The following is a 20,378-nucleotide window of genomic DNA, read 5'->3' on the forward strand; positions in this document are numbered from 1 at the left end:
AGGCCCTCTGCCCATGCTCAGAGGAGATTGCGCATGGGCAGAGTGCCCCGATCCTAGGCAGAAGCGAGTTTGCCTTCATTGGCTCTGCTGGGGTCTCCACTCCCCAAGGCTATCTCCTCTGAGCATGGGCAGAGGGCCTTATCCCGGGCAGAGTGCTAGCTTTGCTGTGGTCGCTGCTTCTGAAGCGCTCCTCCTCTGACCATGGCCTGATCCTGGGCATCAACGAGTCTGCCTTTGTTAGTTTGGGGCCTTGCCTCTGAGCATGGGCAGAATGCCAGATCCTGGGTCGAAGGATGAGTTCTCGCGCATGGGCAGAGTGCCCCAATCCTAGGCAGAAGCGAGTTTGCTCTCATTGGCTTTGCTGGGGGTTACCGCTCCCCAAGGCTATCTCCTCTGAGCATGGGCAGAAGGCCTTATCCTGGGTCGAAGGTTCCTCTCTCTGGACATGGGCAGAGTGCCAGATCCTGGGTCAAAGGATCAGCTCTCTGGGCATGGGCAGAGTGCCCCAATCCTAGGCAGAAGCGAGTTTGCTCTCATTGGCTTTGCTGGGGGTTACCGCTCCCCAAGGCTATCTCCTCTGAGCATGGGCAGAGGGCATTATCCTGGGTCGAAGGTTCCTCTCTCTGGACATGGGCAGAGTGCCAGATCCTGGGTCGAGAACCCATCCTTCGACCCAGGTTCTGGCACTCTGCCCATGCCCAGAGAGAGGAACCTTCGACCCAGGATCTGGCACTCTGCCCATGCCCAGAGGCTCGGTGGAGGGGGGGGAACGACGAAAGCATCGCTCGCCTTCCGAATCGCTCGCCGAGCCGTGGACCGCAGAGCGCCTTTATCAAGCCCGGGCGAAGCGGGCGCTCTGCACGTCCTCAGAAACCCCGCCGCTTTTAGCCCCCTTGCAAGGTTGCAGGAAGCGGTTGGCAGCGGCCGGAGCCCGGGCTCGCCCGCCTTCCTGCTTGCCTGCCGCGAGGCGTGGCCGGAGGGGCCGCCTGCGAGGAGGAGCCGGTGCCGGTGGGCGGCCGAGGAGGAGGAGGAGGAGGAGGAGGAAGGACGGGCTGCCGAGCAGCAGGCCGCCGGTCGTCGCCCGCCTTGCCGCACCAGCCGCCGCCGCCGCTGCCCATCGCGGGGTCCGCAGGGCTCCAGCACCAGCCGCCCCCCAGAGCCAGCCGAGCCTCCTTCCCCGTCGCCCGCAGAGAGAGGTAGCCCGGCGACCCCCGGACGGGCACAATAAGGGGAGGGGGGGTCTTTCTCCTCTCGGGCTGGGGAGGGGTCTCCCTTTATGGCCCCCTTCCTCTTTTCCTCGCCGTCCCAGATCTTGGAGAAAGGGGGGGGGCTCCAGCTCAATTGGGGAGGGGGCTGCAGAGAACGACCCCCCCTCTTTCCCCCTCCCGGGGAGGGGTCTCCCTTTATAGCCCCCTTCCTCTTTTCCCCACTGTCCCAGATCTTGGAGAAGGGGGGGCTCGCCCAGCTCCCCCTCCAACCCAATTGGGGAGGGGGCTGCAGAGAACGACCCCCCTTTTCCCCCCTCCTGGGGAGGGGTCTCCCTTTATACCCCCCTTCCTCTTTTCCCCACCGTCCCAGATCTTGGAGAAGGGGGGGCTCGCTCAGCCCCCCCAGCTCAATTGGGGAGGGGGCTGCAGAGAACCAGCCCCCTCTTTCTCCCTCCTGGGGAGGGGTCTCCCTTTATAGCCCCCTTCCTCTTTTCCCCACCGTCCCAGATCTTGGAGAAGGGGGGAGGCTCGCTCAGCCCCTCTCCAGCCCAATTGGGGAGGGGGCTGCAGAGAACGACCCCCCCTCTTTCCTCCTTCTGGGGAGGGGTCTCCCTTTATACCCCTCTTCCTCTTTCCCCCCATGTCTCAGATCTTGGAGAAGGGGGGGGCTCGCTCAGCCCCTCTCCAGCCCAATTGGGGAGGGGGCTGCAGAGAACGACCCCCCTCTTTCCCCCTCCTGGGGAGGGGGTCTCCCTTTATACCTCTTTTCCCCACCGTCCCAGATCTTGGAGAAGGGGAGGCTCGCCCAACCCCCCTCCCGCCTGCTTTCCAACTAATTGAGGAGGGGGCTGCAGAGAACGACCCCCCCTTTTCCCCCCTCCTGGGGAGGGGTCTCCCTTTATAGCCCTCTTCCTCTTTTCCCCACCGTCCCAGATCTTGGAGAAGGGGGGGGCTCGCTCAGCTCCCCCTCCAACCCAATTGGGCAGGGGGCTGCAGAGAACGACCCCCCCTCTTTTCCCCTCCTGGGGTGGGGGTCTCCTTTTATACCTCTTTTCCCCACCGTCCCAGATCTTGGAGAAGGGGAGGCTCGCCCAACCCCCTTACCGCCTGCTTTCCAACTCATTGAGGAGGGGGCTGCAGAGAACGACCCCCCCTCTTTCCCCCCTTCCTGCTTTCTCCTGGGGAGGGGTCTCCCTTCACCCCTCCCCCTTCCTCCTTCCCCACGGATCCAGATCTCGGAAAAGAGGGGGGGGCGGTTTGCCCAGCCGGAGGGAAGCAACCCCCCCCCTCGCCCAGCCTGCCATTCCAGCTAATTGAGGAGGGGGCTGCAGAGAATGACCCCCCCTCTCTTTTCCCCTCCTGGGGAAGGGGGTCTCCCTTCGACCCCTTTCCTCCTCCCACACCGTCCCAGATCTCGGAGAGGGGAGGGGGGGTTTGCCCAGCCGGGGAAGCAACCCCCCCTTCCCAATCTGCTTTCCAGCTAATAGGGGAGGGGGCTGCAAGAGAACGACCCCCCTCTCCTTTCCCCCTCCTGGGAGGGGGGTCTCCCTTCCCCCACCGCCCCAGATCTCTCGGAGTGGGGAGCTTTACCCAACCGGGGAAGCAACCCCCCCCCAGTCTGCTTCCAGCTAATTGAGGAAGGGGCTGCAGAGAACGACCCCCCCTCCTCCCTAATCCCTCCTGGGGAGGGGTCTCCCTTTACACTCCCTTCCCCCACCGTCCTAGATTTCGGAAAAGGGGGGGGGTTGCCCAGCCAGGGAAGCAAATCAAAGCCCCCCCAACTCGCTTCCAGCTAATTGGGGAGGGGGCTGCCTAGAAGGACCCCTCCTCTTTCCCCCCCCTCCCTTTCCCCCGCTTCCCTCCTTCCTCGGCGGCTGTTTTTCCTCCTCCGGGCTGAGCAAATGGCCTTGTTATTGCCTCTCCAGCCGCCTTCTCCAACCGGGCGCCCTCCGCACGCCTCGCGTATGCGACTCCGCTGGATCGCGGCCAGCCAGCGGGATCGCTCACCTGGCTTGGAGAGCAGCCGGTTTCGTGGTGGTGGGTGGGGGGGGGGGACGACAATTTATATTTTTCAAAGCCCCCCCTCCCCTTGCTAAGATCCTGCAGGGGAACAATGAGCTGATTGCAGTGGGCGCCTAAGGAATCTAAAGACCCTCCCCACCTATCTCAGCCATTCGTGGGGGGTGGGTGGATGGGAGGATATTCACCCCATCGAACTAGGGAATATTTTCTAAGGATTAAAATTGAGAGGGGGGGGAGTGTAGAGTCCATCATTCAGCTGGGCTGAACCCCCCCCTTTTTAAATCTGGAGGATGTGCCTTTTGGGGTGTGCTCACGTCTCCCCCCCCCTTACTCTCCTTTTAAATTGGGGAGGCGAGCAAGAACTCTGATGGGTTAGTTGTGTTGTCGGCAAACACCCCTCCCTTCCCCTTATTCTGATGTCAGCTTGCTGCAGTTCAAGTGCTTCATTGACAAACACACGTGTGTGTTTATGTGTCACGAGAGAGAGGCGTTGAATGTTTGCATTGTCTCTCCGGCTTAGAGTCACCCCGCCCTGCTTCTTGTTGCATGTGCCGTTTGTGTATATGGGTGTGCAAATCTGGGAAGCTGCGGACTGCGAGGTTTGTGTATAAGTGTGCAAATCTGGGAAACGAGTGTGAGGTTTGTGTATGGGTGTGCAAATCTGGAGAGTTGTGGAGTGCGAGTTTTGTGTATGGGTGTGCAAATCTGGGAAGCTGCGGAGTATGAGGTTTGTGTATATGGGTGTGCAAATCTGGGAAGCTGTGGAGTGCATGGTTTGTGTATAAGTGTGTAAATCTGGGAAATGAGTGAGGTTTGTGTATGGGTGTGCAAATCTGGAGAGTTGTGGAGTGCGAGTTTTGTGTATGGGTGTGCAAATCTGGGAAGCTGCGGAGTATGAGGTTTGTGTATATGGGTGTGCAAATTTGGGAAGCTGTGGAGTGCAAGGTTTGTGTATAAGTGTGTAAATCTGGGAAACGAGTGTGAGGTTTGTGTATGGGTGTGCAAATCTGGAGAGCTGTGGAGTGTGAGGTTTGTGTATATGGGTGTGCAAACCTGGGAAGCTGTGGAGTGCATGGTTTGTGTATATGGGTGTGCAAATTTGGGAAGCTGTGGAGTGCAAGGTTTGTGTATGGGTGTGCAAATCTGGGAAACAAGTGCAAGGTTTGTATAGGTGGGCAAATCTGGGAAAGGAGTGCAAGGTTTGTGTATATGGGTGTGCAAATCTGGGAAGTTGCGGAGCGCGAGTTTTGTGTATAAGTGTGCAAATCTGGGAAACGAGTGTGAGGTTTGTGTATATGGGTGTGCAAATCTGGGAAGCTGCTGAGTGCGAGGTTTGTGTATGGGTGTGAAAATCTGGGAAGCTGCGGAGTGTGAGTTTTGTGTATGGGTGTGCAAATCTGGGAAGCTGCGGAACACGAGGTTTGTGTATAAGTGTGCAAACCTGGGAAACGAGTGCGAGGTTTGTGTATATGGGTGTGCAAATCTGGGAAGCTGCTGAGTGCGAGGTTTGTGTATGGGTGTGCAAATCTGGGAAGCTGCGGAACACGAGGTTTGTGTATAAGTGTGCAAACCTGGGAAACTGCGGAGTGCAAGTTTTGTGTATGTGTGCAAATCTGGGAAACTGGAGTGTGAGGTTTGTGTAAATCTGGGAAAGTGGAGTGCGAGGTTTGTGTATGGGTGTGGAAATTTGGGACGCTGTGCGAGTGCGAGGGGCTACATTTGCACACTGCATTTGCACAGGTGTAGAATTGCATCCGACTTTGCTCTCCTCCCTTTGTTTTCAAGGGATCTCTCTCTTTTCTCTTGCTGGCCTCAGTTTCCCCACCGGATTACAGGATTATTATTATTTCCTGGGCGACAAATAGCATGTCTGAATGTGTTTCTCCTGTCGTGACACCATTCCCCGGCTCTTTCCTGGAAAAGGCAATCTATTTGATCCTACCACCACGTATTTATGAATCGCCCCCCCTAATATTGATATTCCCCCCCCCCCAAATGTCATGAAAGAAAGAAAGAAAGCTGCAACAGAAGGCAATGCCTCCGAACTGTGAAATTCTGTTGGAATAACAAAAGCGTTTAAACCCAAAATCAGACGAAAATATTTCTGTATTTTTTTTTTTTATTAAAAAAAAAAATCACGCATCCGAGTGGCGTTTTGAACGGAGGCTGGTACACGAGGATTCGGAGACAAAGGTTAAAAAAAAAAAAGAAAGAAAGGCAATAAACACAATTTTTAGAACTCTTGGTGAGAAAAGGATAAAGGGCCTACAGCTTTACAGCTTCGGTTTCCAGGGGTATCTCAATTCTTGCAGCTTCCCCGTCCCCCCCCCCCCAAAAATGCAAGATCGAAGCCCCCCCCCCTTGTTGGATGAATGTGTAAAATTGCTGATTGGGCTTCCTTTCCAACTTTCCTTGAATTTTATTTTATTATTTTATTTTAGTTTCCAGCGATGGCCAGTCGGAGATGCCAAGCGGTGGATGGATGAGGGGGGGAGGAATCTTCCCACATGTCTTTTTTTTTTTTTTTTTTTGCAATGTGGAAGGATGGAGAGAAAGGAATTTGCAAACAAAGCCTTTGGTCTTTTGCCCTTCCTCCTCCTCCTCCTCCTCCCTCCCTCCCTCCCCCTTACATTAGGGGAGGGGACATCGTTGCTGGTTTTAACTGCATCAATCTGGCTCCCTTTGTGTTGAGCAAGTGTGCTATCTGGGGCTCCCTTGGTGTTTATGTGTCAGTGGAAGCGTTCCAGAAAAAGCATCTCTGGCTGTTTAAAAACTGCTGATGTCCATAAAGATCAGCTTCATTCAGTTTAAGGAGAGAGAGAGAGAGAGAGAGAGAAGGAGGGAGGGAGGGAAAGAGAGAGGGAGGGAGGGAGAGAGGGAGAGGGAGAGAGAGAGAATTATTATTATTATTATTTATTCAATTTGTATACCGCCCTTCTCCTAGTGGACTCAGGGCGGTGAACAACCAGAACTAAAACACATGTCGATACAAAATTTAAAATTTAAAATGAATGATATGATAGAGATAGATAGAGAATGATAGATAGATAGATAGATAGATAGATAGATAGATAGATAGATAGCCTGTTTTCCTGAAAATAAGACCTGGTCTTATATTAATTTTTGCTCCAAAAGACGCATTAGGGCTTATTTTCTGGTTAGGTCTTATTTTGGGGAAAATACAGTACTAAATGCGTCCATCTGGCTGACAATCTTAACTGGGGCTTATTTGGTGAGTAGGGCTTATATTACGAGCATCCTGAAAAAATCATGCTAAGGCTTATTTTCCGGTTGGGTTTTATTTTAGGGAAAACAGGGTGATAGATCGATCAATCGATCGATCGATAGCTAGCTAGCTAGCTAGCTAGATACCCTGTTTGAAAATAAGACCTAGTCTTATATTAATTTTTGCTCCAAAAGACACATTAGGGCTTATTTTCTGGTTAGGTCCTATTTTTGGAGAAATATGAGACTAAATGCATCCATCCGGCTGACAATCTTAACTGGGGCTTATTCTCAGGGTAGGGTTTATATTACGAGCATCCTGAAAAATCATGCTAGGACTTATTTTCCAGTTGGGTCTTATTTTCGGGGAAATAGGATAGGTAGGTAGGTAGGTAGGTAGGTAGGTAGATAGATAAAGCTTCACGAGAATGTATAAACAGAGGCATCGAATCAAAATCACGTGAAGTGTTAGTATCGCTTTATAAAGCCTTAGTAAGGCCAACACCTGGAATATTGCATCCAGGTTTGGTCACCACGTTACAAAAAAGATGTTGAGACTTTGGAAAAAGTGCAGAGAAGAGCAACTAAGATGTTTCAAGGCCTGCAGACAAAAACATCTAAAAAAACAGGATTTTGCAGGATTTGTGTTTGGCTAGTTTAGAGCAAAGAAGGACTATGGGGGCATGAGAGCAATATTCCTAGTAGGATGACCGGTTCTTAGTGCTCTCTAAGTTTTGTTGTTTTCTTGCAAACATTTCATAACCCAACTAGGTAATATCATCAGTGCTAGAAAGGGAAGAGGGTTGCAGCAGTGGTGGGATTCAAATTTTTTTACTACCGGTTCTGTGGGCGTGGCTTGGTGGGCGTGGCAAGGGAAGGATACGGCAAAATCTCCATTTCCTCCCAATCAGCTGGGACTCGGGAGGCAGAGAATAGACGGGGGCGGGGCCAGTCAGAGGTGGTATTTACCGATTCTCCGAACTACTCAAAATTTCCGCTACCGGTTCTTCAGAACTGGTCAGAACCTGCTGAATAGCACCTCTGGGTTGCAGGGAGGAGGAGGAGGAGGAGGAGGAGGAGGAGGATGGGGGAGGACGATGACCAATCCTTAGTGCTCTCTGAGTTTTGTTGTTTTCTTGCAAACGTTTCATGACCCAACTAGGTAATATCATCAGTGCTAGAAGTGAAGGGGTGTTGCAGAGACGAGAAGGAGTAGGAGTAGGAATCTTGGGTGCTCTCTGAGCTTGGCTGTTTTCTTGCAGATGTTTTCATGACCTCACTAGATAACATCATCAGTATTAGAAGGCAGTAGGATTTGCTCTCTGTTTGTATTTGTGAACTCAAGGGCTGAGCATACCCAACACACCTTCCTTCCTTAGGACCAACACACCTTCCTTAGAACTTTATGGGTTCTAGGAATTGATTGATTGACAGATTATGTGCTGTCAAAGTCAGTGACGATTGGGTGACCACGTATATTTCTTCTCTAGGGGCATTTTCACCAACTTCCTTTTCCAGCTCTTCCAACGGTATCCCCCTTGCTACGAAAAGTTTCCTTACAAGTTAGTCCTCAACTTACAACCACTTGCTTAATGGCCTTTCGAAGTTACAACGGCGGCGGAAAAAACGGACTTAAAACTGGTCCTCACACTTACAACCTTCCCAACATCCCCTCCCTGGTCACATGATCAAAAACTGGACTCTATGGCAGCTGGCATGTATTTATTTATTCTGTTGCTAAGTGAGACATTTGTTAAGTGAGGTTTTACTCCATTTGTACGGCTTTCCTTGCCCCGGTTGTTAAGTGAATCGTTGCAGTTGTTCACTTAGAAACTTAGGTTGTTAAGTGAATCTGGCTTCCCCGTTGATTTTGCTTGTCAGAAAGTCGCCAAAGGGAATCACGTGTCACTTTTTCAGCACCGTTGTAACTTTGAATAGTCACTAAATGAAGCATTGTAAGTCAAGGACTACCGCTACATGTAGTCCTCGACTTACGACCACAATTGAGCCCAAATTTTCTGTTGTTAAGGGAGACATTTGTTAAGCATCTGAATTTTGATCCCATATCGTGGGGATGCTGCAAAGGTGGTAACTATGAACGACGGTCATAAGTCACGTTTTTCAGTCCCGTTGTAACTTTGAACGGTCACTAAATGAGCTGTTGTAATTCGAGGAGTACCTGTATTTACTTTTCCCTCTTCTTCCTGGCCTAAACATCTTTTATTGCAATTAGTTGCTGGGTATTAGTTGACACGGTGGCTCAGCGGCGAAGAAGCTGAGCTTGTCGATCAAAAGGTCGACAGTTCAGCGGTTCGAATCCCTAGCGCCACGGAACGGGGTGAGCTCCCGTTCCTTGTCCCAGCTTCTGCCAACCTAGCAGTTTGAAAGCAGGTAAAAAATGCAAGTAGAAAAATAGGGACCACCTTTGGTGGGAAGGTAACGGCGTTCCGTGCGCCTTTGGCTTTGAGTCATGCCGGCCACGTGACCACGGAGATGTCTTTGGACAGCGCTGGCTCTTCGGCTTTGAAACGGAGCTGAGCACCGCCCCCTAGAGTCAGGAACGACTAGCACGTATATGCGAGGGGAACCTTTACCTTTATCCAACTCTATTCAATCCCATTATTAGAAGTTACCGAATTGACCTAGATTTGTAGAGCCCAAGATATAAAACTGCAAGAAAAAAACATTCAGACTGTCTGCTTACTTTTTAAATGTCATTAGGAGGAGGTTGTTGTGTTGTAGTAGCCAAGAAATAAGTAATGCTAAAATGCTTTAGTAGCAATAGAAAAAAAGTTTGCAGTGAGCAGAAAAGTACTTCTGATTTAATCTGTTTCTTTCAACTGGAAAATATTAGGTTTTTTTTTTCCCCCTGTCTGCACTGTCTGTTATGCTCATTGTTTTAGTCCAGACTGCCTATTTTTTTACTGTTTTAATTGTTTTAACTATTTTACTTTTTGGAAGTACTTTTTGTTTTGTTTTGCAGATTTTTCTAAGCCGCCCAGAGTCAGTTTTCTGGAGTGGGAGGCCATGTCTCACATCAAACAAGCCAATTCTTTAATTCAATTCAACGAATTAAATTATGCATTCATTCATTCATTGAAAAGTCTGCAAAGATAATTTGTGATTTGCAAAAGAGGATTTTTTTTTTTTAAAAAAAATTCCCTTTTGAATTTATTGTGGTGACGATAAGAGCAGAAACAAAACTTGTTCTCGGCTTCTTTTCGCACGCTGCATTAAATTTTATTTTAACTTCTGCTTTCTGCTTTGTTTTGCCTGAAAATCGTATGTTTTGCTGACGGAATGCCCCAACTACATTTCTTGACTAAGGGTGCCACCGCAGGTTTCAATATTATTGTTTGTTTTTTTTAAAAAAAGTTAATTTTAAAAAGTCAATTGGCCCTGTTCTAGGATCTCTTCCTTCCTTAGTTTTTGTTTTCCTTTTAAAAGAGCACGAAATGTTTTAGAAATGTTTAATTGGTCAAATGGCCAATCAAATCTTTTTTTTTTTTTCTGTTGGATAATTATCCATCCTCTGTGTTGGGAAGTGTTTATATTTGGGTACATTTTGTCTCGAGGTTGTTTCAGAAGGGCTTAATCAAAATCGTTGTTTTAGTTCACTTGAGTGAAAAGAGGTTTTGGGGTCCTGATTCTGAGAAATGAGACTGTAGTTGTCTTTCAAAGATGTCTTGGAGATACCTGCCATTGGGGTGCAAAGGGTTTCAAATTAAATTATGTCAAAAGCAAGAATTTTCCGACATTTGGGAAGTGTTTTAAAGTTCAAACCATTTCCAGAATGATCCCAGCAAGCCATTTCGACCAGTGGTGAAATCCAATTTTTTTTTTAGTACCGGTTCTGTGGGCGTGGCTTGGTGGGCGTGGCAGGGGAAGGATACTGCAAAATCCCCATTCCCTCCGCACTCCTGGGGGAAGGATACTGCAAAATCTCCATTCCCTCCGCACTCCTGTGGGAAGGATACTGCGAAATCTCCATTCCCTCCGCACTTCTGTGGAAGGATACTGCGAAATCTCCATTCCCTCCGCACTCCTGTGGGAAGGATATTGCAAAATCTCCATTCCCTCCGCACTCCTGGGGGAAGGATATTGCAAAATCTCCATTCCCATCTGACTCCTGGGGGAAGGATACTGCAAAATCCCCATTCCCTCCGCACTCCTGGGGGAAGGATATTGCAAAATCTCCATTCCCACCCGACTCCTGGGGGAAGGATACTGCAAAATCTCCATTCCCACCCCATTCCAGGGGAAGGATACTGCAAAATCTCCATTCCCACCCCACTCTGGGGCCAGCCAAAGATGGCATTTGCTGGTTCTCCGAACTGCTCAAAATTTCCACTACCGAACCTGTCAGAACCTGCTGGATTTCACCCCTGATTTCGACCCTCGAATAGCGTACAAGTAATCCTTGATTTACAACAATTTGTTTAGCGACCGTTTGAAGTGCATTCACAACTTCTGTAGGCAAGTTGTTCCGCTGATTAATTGTTCTAACTGGCCTGAACTTAACTAGTCTGACTTAAGCAGGCCTGAACTGAATATTGAATAACGAAGAGTCGGAAGGGACCTTGGAGGTCTTCTAGTCCACCCCCACAGCTGTACCCATTCCAGACAACTGGCTGTCCAGTCTCTTCTTAACCTGAATTGCTCTTTCTTTCTGAACTTGAATTACTATTTCTTTTTTCCTACTGTGTAAGAGAACACAGAAACTTATTGTGGTGTTTTTTTTTTCTCCCCCGGAAAGAGACAGTGTCAATATAGTTCATTGTGGAAGTTCTGAAAACTGGCACGAGAAATGCGGTCACAAAGCAGAGGGGGAAAACACCACTAAAAATGCTAACTCAACATGAAAGAGTGAAGGCAGCTTCAAGTTTCTCTTCCTCTTTTTCACGGCTGAACCAAAACATCCGACGGAAAAAAATGAGTTTTGTGATTTTGGTCCTTTGGCAGGTTTTTCAACATCTGCGGCTTAAATGGGGGGTCTCCTGTGATGCTGAAGGCCCAGAGTTTGATTTATGAGGAGAAAACATTTTGCTTTAAAACAAATATATGTCCCATCTCTTCCTCCAGCTTGGAACTTCAGGGGTGGGGAATTATGGCGCTTTCATGACCTGTGGACTTCAACTCCCAGAATTCCTGAGCATGGCTGGCTCAGGAATTCTGGGAGTTGAAGTCCACAGGTCATGAAAGGGCCATAATTCTGGGAGTGAGAAAAGGGGCTCAGGAATTCTGGGAGTTGAAGTCCACAGGTCATGAAAGGGCCATAATTCTGGGAGTGAGAAAAGGGGCTCAGGAATTCTGGGAGTTGAAGTCCACAGGTCATGAATGGGCCATAATTCTGGGAGTGAGAAAAGGGGCTCAGGAATTCTGGGAGTTGAAGTCCACAGGTCATGAAAGGGCCATAATTCTGGGAGTGAGAAAAGGGGCTCAGGAATTCTGGGAGTTGAAGTCCACAGGTCATGAAAGGGCCATAATTCTGGGAGTGAGAAAAAGGGCTCAGGAATTCTGGGAGTTGAAGTCCACAGGTCATGAAAGGGCCATAATTCTGGGAGTGAGAAAAGGGGCTCAGGAATTCTGGGAGTTGAAGTCCACAGGTCATGAAAGGGCCATAATTCTGGGAGTGAGAAAAGGGGCTCAGGAATTCTGGGAGTTGAAGTCCACAGGTCATGAAAGGGCCAAAATTCTGGGAGTGAGAAAAGGGGCTCAGGAATTCTGGGAGTTGAAGTCCACAGGTCGTGAAAGGGCCATAATTTTGGGAGTGAGAAAAGGGGCTCAGGAATTCTGGGAGTTGAAGTCCACAGGTCGTGAAAGGGCCATAATTCTGGGAGTGAGAAAAGGGGCTCAGGAATTCTGGGAGTTGAAGTCCACAGGTCATGAAAGGGCCAAAATTCTGGGAGTGAGAAAAGGGGCTCAGGAATTCTGGGAGTTGAAGTCCACAGGTCATGAAAGGGCCATAATTTTGGGAGTGAGAAAAGGGGCTCAGGAATTCTGGGAGTTGAAGTCCACAGGTCATGAAAGGGCCATAATTCTGGGAGTGAGAAAAGGGGCTCAGGAATTCTGGGAGTTGAAGTCCACAGGTCATGAAAGGGCCAAAATTCTGGGAGTGAGAAAAGGGGCTCAGGAATTCTGGGAGTTGAAGTCCACAGGTCATGAAAGGGCCATAATTTTGGGAGTGAGAAAAGGGGCTCAGGAATTCTGGGAGTTGAAGTCCACAGGTCGTGAAAGGGCCATAATTCTGGGAGTGAGAAAAGGGGCTCAGGAATTCTGGGAGTTGAAGTCCACAGGTCATGAAAGGATAGATAGAAAGGCACGCAATTGCTAGATGTGTCTTTGTAAACATGCACACGCTCAGGCAATCTCCAGCACTTTTGTTCTTGAACGAGCAGCTGGCGTTTTGTGTGTGTGTTTGTGGGCTTGTGTGTGAGTGCACATACCGAGGCTTCTCAACACTGCTGGCCTTTCGTGTGTGCAACCTGGTAAAAACCGCTTTGCTCTACGCAACAGGTGTTGTTGTGTGTGTGTCGGCTTGTGTGTGAGTGCACACGAGGCTTCCCAGCACTACAGGCCTTTCGTGTGTGCAATCTAGTAAAAAAATCCTTTTGCTGCATTGCAACTGGTGTTTTTGTGTGTCGGCATTTGTGCGTTGCACAAAGGTCGGCTCCCAGCTGTGCTGTTTTTTTTCCCCCTATGGTGATGCTTCCGAGTTCGGATTCTGCAGCATCTTCTCTCTCTCTCTCTCTCTTTGTTTTCCACGTGGGACGAGTGGATTGAAACGGGGCTAAAAACTGGCCTGAGAAAACCCTAAAACATTTTTCTCCTGTTTGGACTGAAAGGAGCCTGAGTGGCGCAGCAGACTAATGCTACTGTTAAAGGTAGTATTTAGCTTCCAGCTGCCTGCAATTACTGCGAGTTCAATTCTCACCAGGCTCAAGGTTGACTCAGCCTTCCATCCTTTCTAAGGTAGGTGAAATGAGGACCCAGTTTGTGGGGGCAATAAGCTGACTTTGTATAAATATACAAAAGTGTGAAGGCTATTGCTTAACGCATTGTAAGCCGCCCTGAGTCTCCGGAGAAGGGCGGCATATAAATAAATAAATAAATAAAATTCTCCTGAATTAATTTTCCAGATTCACGGAGGCGGATTCCAAATTTGCAAGCTATTCAGAACCATTTAGGAAAAAATTCGCCATGTGCCAATTTGTGTAAACCCAATGCTGCGTTTGCAAATATGGGAAGGAGAACTGGAAATGAGGGTAGTCCTGGACTTAACGACCGTTTCGTTTAGTGACCGCTCAAAGTTAACAACAGCACTGAGAAAAGTGACTTACGACCGTTTTTCACACTTATGACTTTTGCAGCATCCCCCCCCATGGTTACGCGATCAAATTCAACCGTTTGGCAACTGGTTCCTATTTACGACGGTTGTAGGGTCCCGGGGTCACGTCATCCCCTTTTTTATGACCGTCGGACAAGCAAAGTCAACGGGGGAGGCCAGATTCACTTACCAACCGTGGCAAGAAAAGTCGTAAAACGGGGCAAAACTCCCTTAACGAATTTTTTTCACTTAGCAACAAACATTTTTTAACCTCCCCCTTAGATATTTTTAGATATTTTGGGATATTTTTAACTGTAAATTGATTTTAGTTGGGGTGTTTTAAATTTATTGGTCCAAAATTTGTTTAATTCTTTTAAAAATTTTAAATTTTGTATGTGATGTTTTTATTCTTGGCTGTTCACCGCCCTGAGTCCAGCAGGAGAAGGGCAGTATAAAAAATTTAATTTAATAAAATAAATAAATAAAAATAAAATAAATTTTGGGCTACCTGTCTTTAAGCATTCTCGGTTTGGGATAATATCTTTCAAAGACTAAGGGAAAGGTGGACCAAACCGGATCTCAGTTTTGAGAGGAGGCGTGAAGACACCTCAGGACAAAACAGAGATTTAGAGAAGAAAAACATCGCATGTCAAAATGCGAATGCCAAACCGCCCGAAAGGAAACAACACAATTAACGGATGGATTATCTTGCCAAGTGTGAGGGCTGTAGCCAAGAATTCCGCATCCTTTGGAGTGGAGATGATTACCTAATCAGATAACAGGCAGGTTCTAATATCTTTGTAATGAGAAGAAGCATCTGTTTTCAAGGACATTAAAAGCTTTAAGTCCACGGCCTTCAAAGGAAAGAGTCTTTCAAATCAGGATAGAGCTGGAAGGGACCTTGGGAGATCATCTAGCCCAACCCCCTGTAGAAACAGGGAGACCCTATACCAGTGATGGCTAACCTTTTTGCCATCGCGTGCCAAAAATGGGAGCGGGGGTGTGTCACACGCGTGCATACCCACACCCATAATTCAATGCGCCCCACCCTCACGTGCATGTGCGCGCGACCCCCCCGCTTTCCCCCTGCACGTGATGGCACGGTGGGCCCGGTAGATCCGTTTTTCGCCTTCCCCAGGCTCCAGAGGCTTTCTTGGCGCCTGGGGAGGGTGAAAACAGCCTTCCTCATCCCACCAGAGGCCCTCTGGAGGCCGGAAACCGCCTGTTTCCCGACTTCTGGTGGAACCGGAAATTAGCTGTCCGGCGCACGCATGCGCATTGGAGCTGAGCTAGGGCAACGATCACGTGCCCACAGATATGGCTCCGTGTGCCACCTGTGGCACACGTGCCATAGGTTCGCCCTATAGCATTTCAGACAAATAGCTGCCCAGTCTCTTCTTAAAAACCTCCAGTGATGAAACACCCACAACTTCTGGTGGCAAGTTGTTCCACTAGTTAATTGTCCTCCCTTTTAGGAAGTTTCTCCTTAATTCTAGGTTGCTTCTCTCCTTGGTTAGTCTCCATCCATTCTTTCTTGTCCTGCCTTCAGGTGCTTTGCAAAATCAGTTGAACCCCCCCTCTTCTTTGTGGCAGCCCCTCAAATACTGGAATACTGCTATCATGTCCCCCCTAATCCTTTTTTTCTTTAGACTGGCTAAACCCAAATCCTGCAACCGTTTTTCACATGTTTTAGTCTTCAGCCCCCTTTAATCATCTTATGTTGCTCTTCTCTGCTCTTTTTCCAAAGTCTCAATATCTTTTTTTGAAATAGCTCCCAGCAATTCAGAAACACACCTCCTGAACATGGAGGCTCTATCTATTTCTGGTGAATATTAGCTCTTGTTAGTTCCCCAGCCTTGCTCTGTGCGATGTTCCTGGCTGCCTTTTACTGTTTCTCTGGGTAACAAATGTGGTATTTGCCAGGCCAAGATAGAAAATGGCATTTTCCCTCTGGATGTTGTGGTTTGAATGCTTGAAGAAAAATAAAAGGCACCGGATTCTGCAAAACAGTTGTATATTTATTGGAACACCCTCTTCCTGTTCCATTTCCAGCTCAGGAACTTCATTCCTGAGAATGAAGTTCCCATTCCTGAGAATGAAGTTCCCATTCCGGAGAATGAAGTTCCCATTCCGGAGAAGGGCAGCATATAAGTTGAATTAATAAATAAATAAATTAATAAATTTGAACCTCTTTCCTTGCCGCCAAATTGCATCCCGGTACTGAGTCTCGTTTATTATTATTATTATTATTACCCTGTTTCCCCGAAAATAAGACCTAACCAGAAAATAAGTCCTAGCTTGATTTTTCAGGATGCTCATAATATAAGCCTTACCCCCAAAATAAGCCCCAGTTAAGATTGTCAGCCAGATGGGTGCATTTAGTACTGTATTTCCCCTAAAATAAAACGTAACCAAAAAATAAGCCCTAATGCATCTTTTGGAGCAAAAATTAATATAAGACTCTGTCTTATTTTTGGGGAAACACACTATTATTATTATTATTATTATTATTATTATTATTTTTATTATTATTATTATTATTATTATTATTATTATTATTTGTTACTTTATTAATTAAACATGAAACTCAGTCAACTGAACATTCAAAAATGCGTCACAAATACCATTGACTGGGGCTAATGGTTGATACGGGTTGCTGCCAGCGTCCTAGGGATCAACCAAGTACCTTCTTAAGATGTACAATGTTCCAAGTAGCGCAGTTTTTTGCAGTTCCGCTGGGGTTATTGCAATTTGCTGATGTGTTTTATAAAATTCTTGGACATGGTACCAAGTGCCCTGATGACAATGGGTATCACTGTGACATGTTTCATCCATAGCCGTGTAGTTTGGATGGCCAGGTCACGATATTTTGTGATTTTTTTCCAGTTCTTTTTCTTCGACTCTGGCATCTCCTGGCACTGCGATGTCAATAAATTGTACGTTTCGGTTTTCAACAACTGTGATATCTGGCGTGTTGTGTTCCAAGTGACGATCCGTCTGTATTCGAAAGTCCCACAAGATCTTCACCTTCTCATTTTCGATAACTTTTTCCACTTTATGTTCCCATGACTTTTCAGATATAGGTCGGTCGTATTTTTTACATAATGACCAGTGGATTAATTTAGCAACTCGATCGTGTTTACCTTTGTAATCAGTTTGTGCGATTTTGCTGCATTCACATATTAAATGTGAAACAGTTTCGACTTTGTTGTTGCAAAGTCGGCAGTTTGGATTGTCGGTGGATTTTTGTATCTTTGCTTTCATGGCCTTAGTTTGTAGTGCTTGTTCTTGAGCAGCGAGTATTAAACTTTTATTCTTATTCTTATTCTTATTCTTATTCTTATTCTTATTCTTATTCTTATTCTTATTCTTATTCTTATTCTTATTCTTATTCTTATTCTTATTCTTATTCTTGAGTCCCAGTGGTGTGGAATCCTTTTTTTATATATTTAAACAGTCTTGCACATTCGTTTACTATATTTTCAGAGAAGAGGACAAATTACTAAAAAACCAGAAAATAAGCCCTAATGCGTCTATTGGAGCAAAAATTAATATAAGACCCGGTCTTATTTTCAGGGAAACACGGTATCTATCTGTCTGTCCTGTCCTGTCCTGTCCTGTCCTGTCCTGTCCTGTCCTGTCCTGTCCTGTCCTATCCTATCCTATCCTATCCTATCCTATCCTATCCTATCCTATCCTATCCATCCATCCATCCATCCATCCATCCATCCATCCATCATCTCCCTCTCTCTATCTGTCTTTCTCTCTCCCTCTTCCTCTCCCCCCCTTCCTCTTTCACACCAGTGGGGCAGGTAAAGGCTGCTATCCTAAGCTGCCTTTGATGCATTTGTTTTAAAAAGGGGCTATTAAGAATTAAGAAAAGAGTCCCAACATTGCTGAATATGCTTCTTAGTGAAAGCTGTTTTCTCTTTCAGCTTTCGCTGGCCTTGAAAAGAGAAGGAGGCATGAAAAAAGCCAGTTTCTTTCCGATCCTTCCTTTTGTTGATAGCTTTTCATTCTCCTTGAAAAAAAAAAAAAGAGTTTTGCTTTGAATAAAAGAAAACCCTTTGGTAGACGGGGGTTACTTCCTTTCTCCCTGGATCTCCTGTCCAAAGGAGGACATGGGGCTTTATTCATTTATTCATGTGCAAATGTTTCATCCATTTTTTTCCCCCCTTTAATTTTAAAAAGGGAATAATAGCAACCCATTCATTGCTTCATTTGGGGTGCTTTCCACAGGTCCAGATTTTATATACTTCGTAGCAAATTAGGAAAAGAAAGGGGAGAAAGGAAGGAAGGGAGGGAGGGAGAGAGGAGGAAGGAAGGAAGGAAGGAAGGAAGGAAGGAAGGAAGGAAGGAAGGAAGAAGTTAAAAGAGGAGGGAGGGAGGAAGGGAAAGAAGGAAGGAAAAGAAAAGGGAAGGGGATGAAGGAAGGAAAGAGGGAAGGAAGAAAAGGAAATGTTAAAAGATGAGGGAAGGAGGAAGGGAGCAAGAGAAAAGAAGGAAGGAAAGAAAGGAAGGGGACAGAGGGACGAAGAAATGAATAGAATAGAATAGAATAGAATAGAATAGAATAGAATAGAATAGAATAGAATAGAATAGAATAGAATAGAATAGAATAGAATAGAATAGAACAGAACAGAACAGAACAGAACAGAACAGAACAGAACAACAGAGTTGGAAGGGACCTTGGAGGTCTTTCTAGTCCAACCCCCTGCATAGGCAGGAAACCCTACACCACTTCAGACAAATGGTTATCCAATCTCTTGGATAAGGAAGTAAGGAAAGAGGAAAGAAAGAGAAGGAAGGAAGGAAGTTAAAAGAGAAGGGAGGGAGGAAGAAAGGAAAGAAGGAAAAGAGAAAGGGAAAGATGGAAGGAAGGACAAAGGGAAGATGGGGGAAGGAAGGAAGGAAAGAGGGAAGAAAAGGCAGGCAGGCAAGGAAGGAAGGAAGGAAGGAAATGAAGGAAGGAAGAAAGGAAGGATAGAGAGATGAAAAGGCAGGCAGGCAAGGAAGTGAGGAAGGAAGGAAGGAAGGAAGGAAGGAAGGAAAGATAGAGGGAAGAAAAGGCAGGCAGGCAAGAAAGAAAGGAAGGAAGGAAGAAAAAGAAAGGAAAGAAGGAAGGAAGGAAGGATAGAGGGAAGAAAAGGCAGGCAGGCAAGAAGGGAGGGAGGGAGGGAGGAAGGAAGGAAGGTAAAGGTAAACAGCTTGGAAAGGAAAAAACACTGATTCTTTCAGTGAGAAAGCCGCTTACAATTTTATTTTTTTCTGAAATATTTTTCCGACTAGGGCTTCTTAGACCAATGGTTTTTCTCAAAGTTGAGAAGCTGATATATATATATATACAAAGAAAATATTTCCTCTTTCTCAGTTTTTCCCCCCGTCTTTCTGGCGTTTTTGCCTTGCTCCCCTCCTCATCCTTTTTAAAAAAAAGAATTTGAGGGGTCCTTGGTGTTCTCGGAAACTTGTTTTCCTACAGACCTTTCATAACCCCAAACTCTTCCTCGGCTCCCGAGCCTGATTAAAAATAGAACTTGATTCTTGGCCTTGCCTTAAAAACTGATCTTCTTTGTTATGGGAACTTCTTCTTTGGTATCTGCAGTAAAAGCCTCCTTATCTCTCCAGCTTTTGTCCTTGACTCTTCGATGGCTTGCTTTGGAGTTATGTGGGTTGAGTTTCTTGCAATAAAATTTATTTCCGTGCTCTGGAGGAACCTTTACCCTGGTTTCCTCCTCGTGAAGTTGTTCTCAGTTTCAGCCTCTCAGACTTAACAGCAACAGAGTTGGAAGGGACTTTGGAGGTCATCTAGTCCAACCCCCTGCTCAGGAAACCTCCCACTCGGGAAACCTGCTGTCCCACTGCTTCAGGAAACCGTCTACCATTTCAGACAAGTGGTTGTCCAATCTCTTCTTTAAAACACCCAGTATGGGAGCATTCACAACTTCTGGTGGCAAGTTGTTCCAATGGATAATTGTTCTCACCATCAGGAAATTTCTCCTTAAGTTCTAGGTTGCTTCTCTCCTTGATCAGTTTCCATCCGTTGCTTTTTGTCCTGCCTTCAGGTGCTTTGGAGAATAGCTTGACCCCCTCTTCTTTGTGGCAACCCCTGAGATTAGGAAGACTGCTATCATGTCACTGCCTAGGTTCTTACAGGATGCCCTAATTAAATCATGAGTCTCGAGCCAAGCTTCAAAAGAAATCCAGTTTTTTTTTATTAGGAGCTTCATGTCGGCAGGTTCCCAAGTGAAGCCAGCTCTGACCCTACATAATTTACGCCCCAATCATGCCCCTGTTTCCCCCTTCCCCCCAGGGTGTGTCGTCAATCACATTCACCATGGAGCAATTTCACAAGTTGTAGAGATCACTCCCCTCCGACTGCTGTGGGTAACCCTGGGAGACAGCCTTGAGAGAGATAAGTCTGGAATGTGCATCTGTCTTTGGCTGCCAGTGCTGTTTTGTCAGTTTCCCGTCCTCTTTGCCTATGGCAACTCGAGAGCAGGCCAGGGATGCTTTGCGAGTTGACGGTTACCCCTAGACCTTCTTTTCATTAAACATCAGAGTGTCTTCTACTAATGTAGAGAAAAGTAAGGCTACAC

The 20,378-nt window shown here is 46.9% G+C and overlaps 1 protein-coding gene across 2 annotated transcripts in view; it reads left to right on the forward strand.

Annotated features, from left to right (window-relative positions):
* Positions 1-780: 780 nt before the first annotated feature.
* The window catches only part of SMOX (spermine oxidase), a 59,380-nt gene continuing 39,782 nt past the window's right edge, over positions 781-20,378 (forward strand). Inside the window, exon 1 of one of the 2 annotated variants that reach the window (XM_060687177.2) lies at positions 781-1,196. The gene's annotated coding sequence lies outside the window, so the exon portion shown is untranslated. The remainder of the gene's footprint in view (positions 1,197-20,378) is intronic. The other variant, XM_060687176.2, reaches the window with a different exon arrangement.

This window comes from Pantherophis guttatus, chromosome 8 (assembly GCF_059756535.1).
Source record: "Pantherophis guttatus breed Tessera chromosome 8, ASM5975653v1, whole genome shotgun sequence".
Classification (NCBI taxonomy): Eukaryota; Metazoa; Chordata; class Lepidosauria; order Squamata; family Colubridae; genus Pantherophis; species Pantherophis guttatus.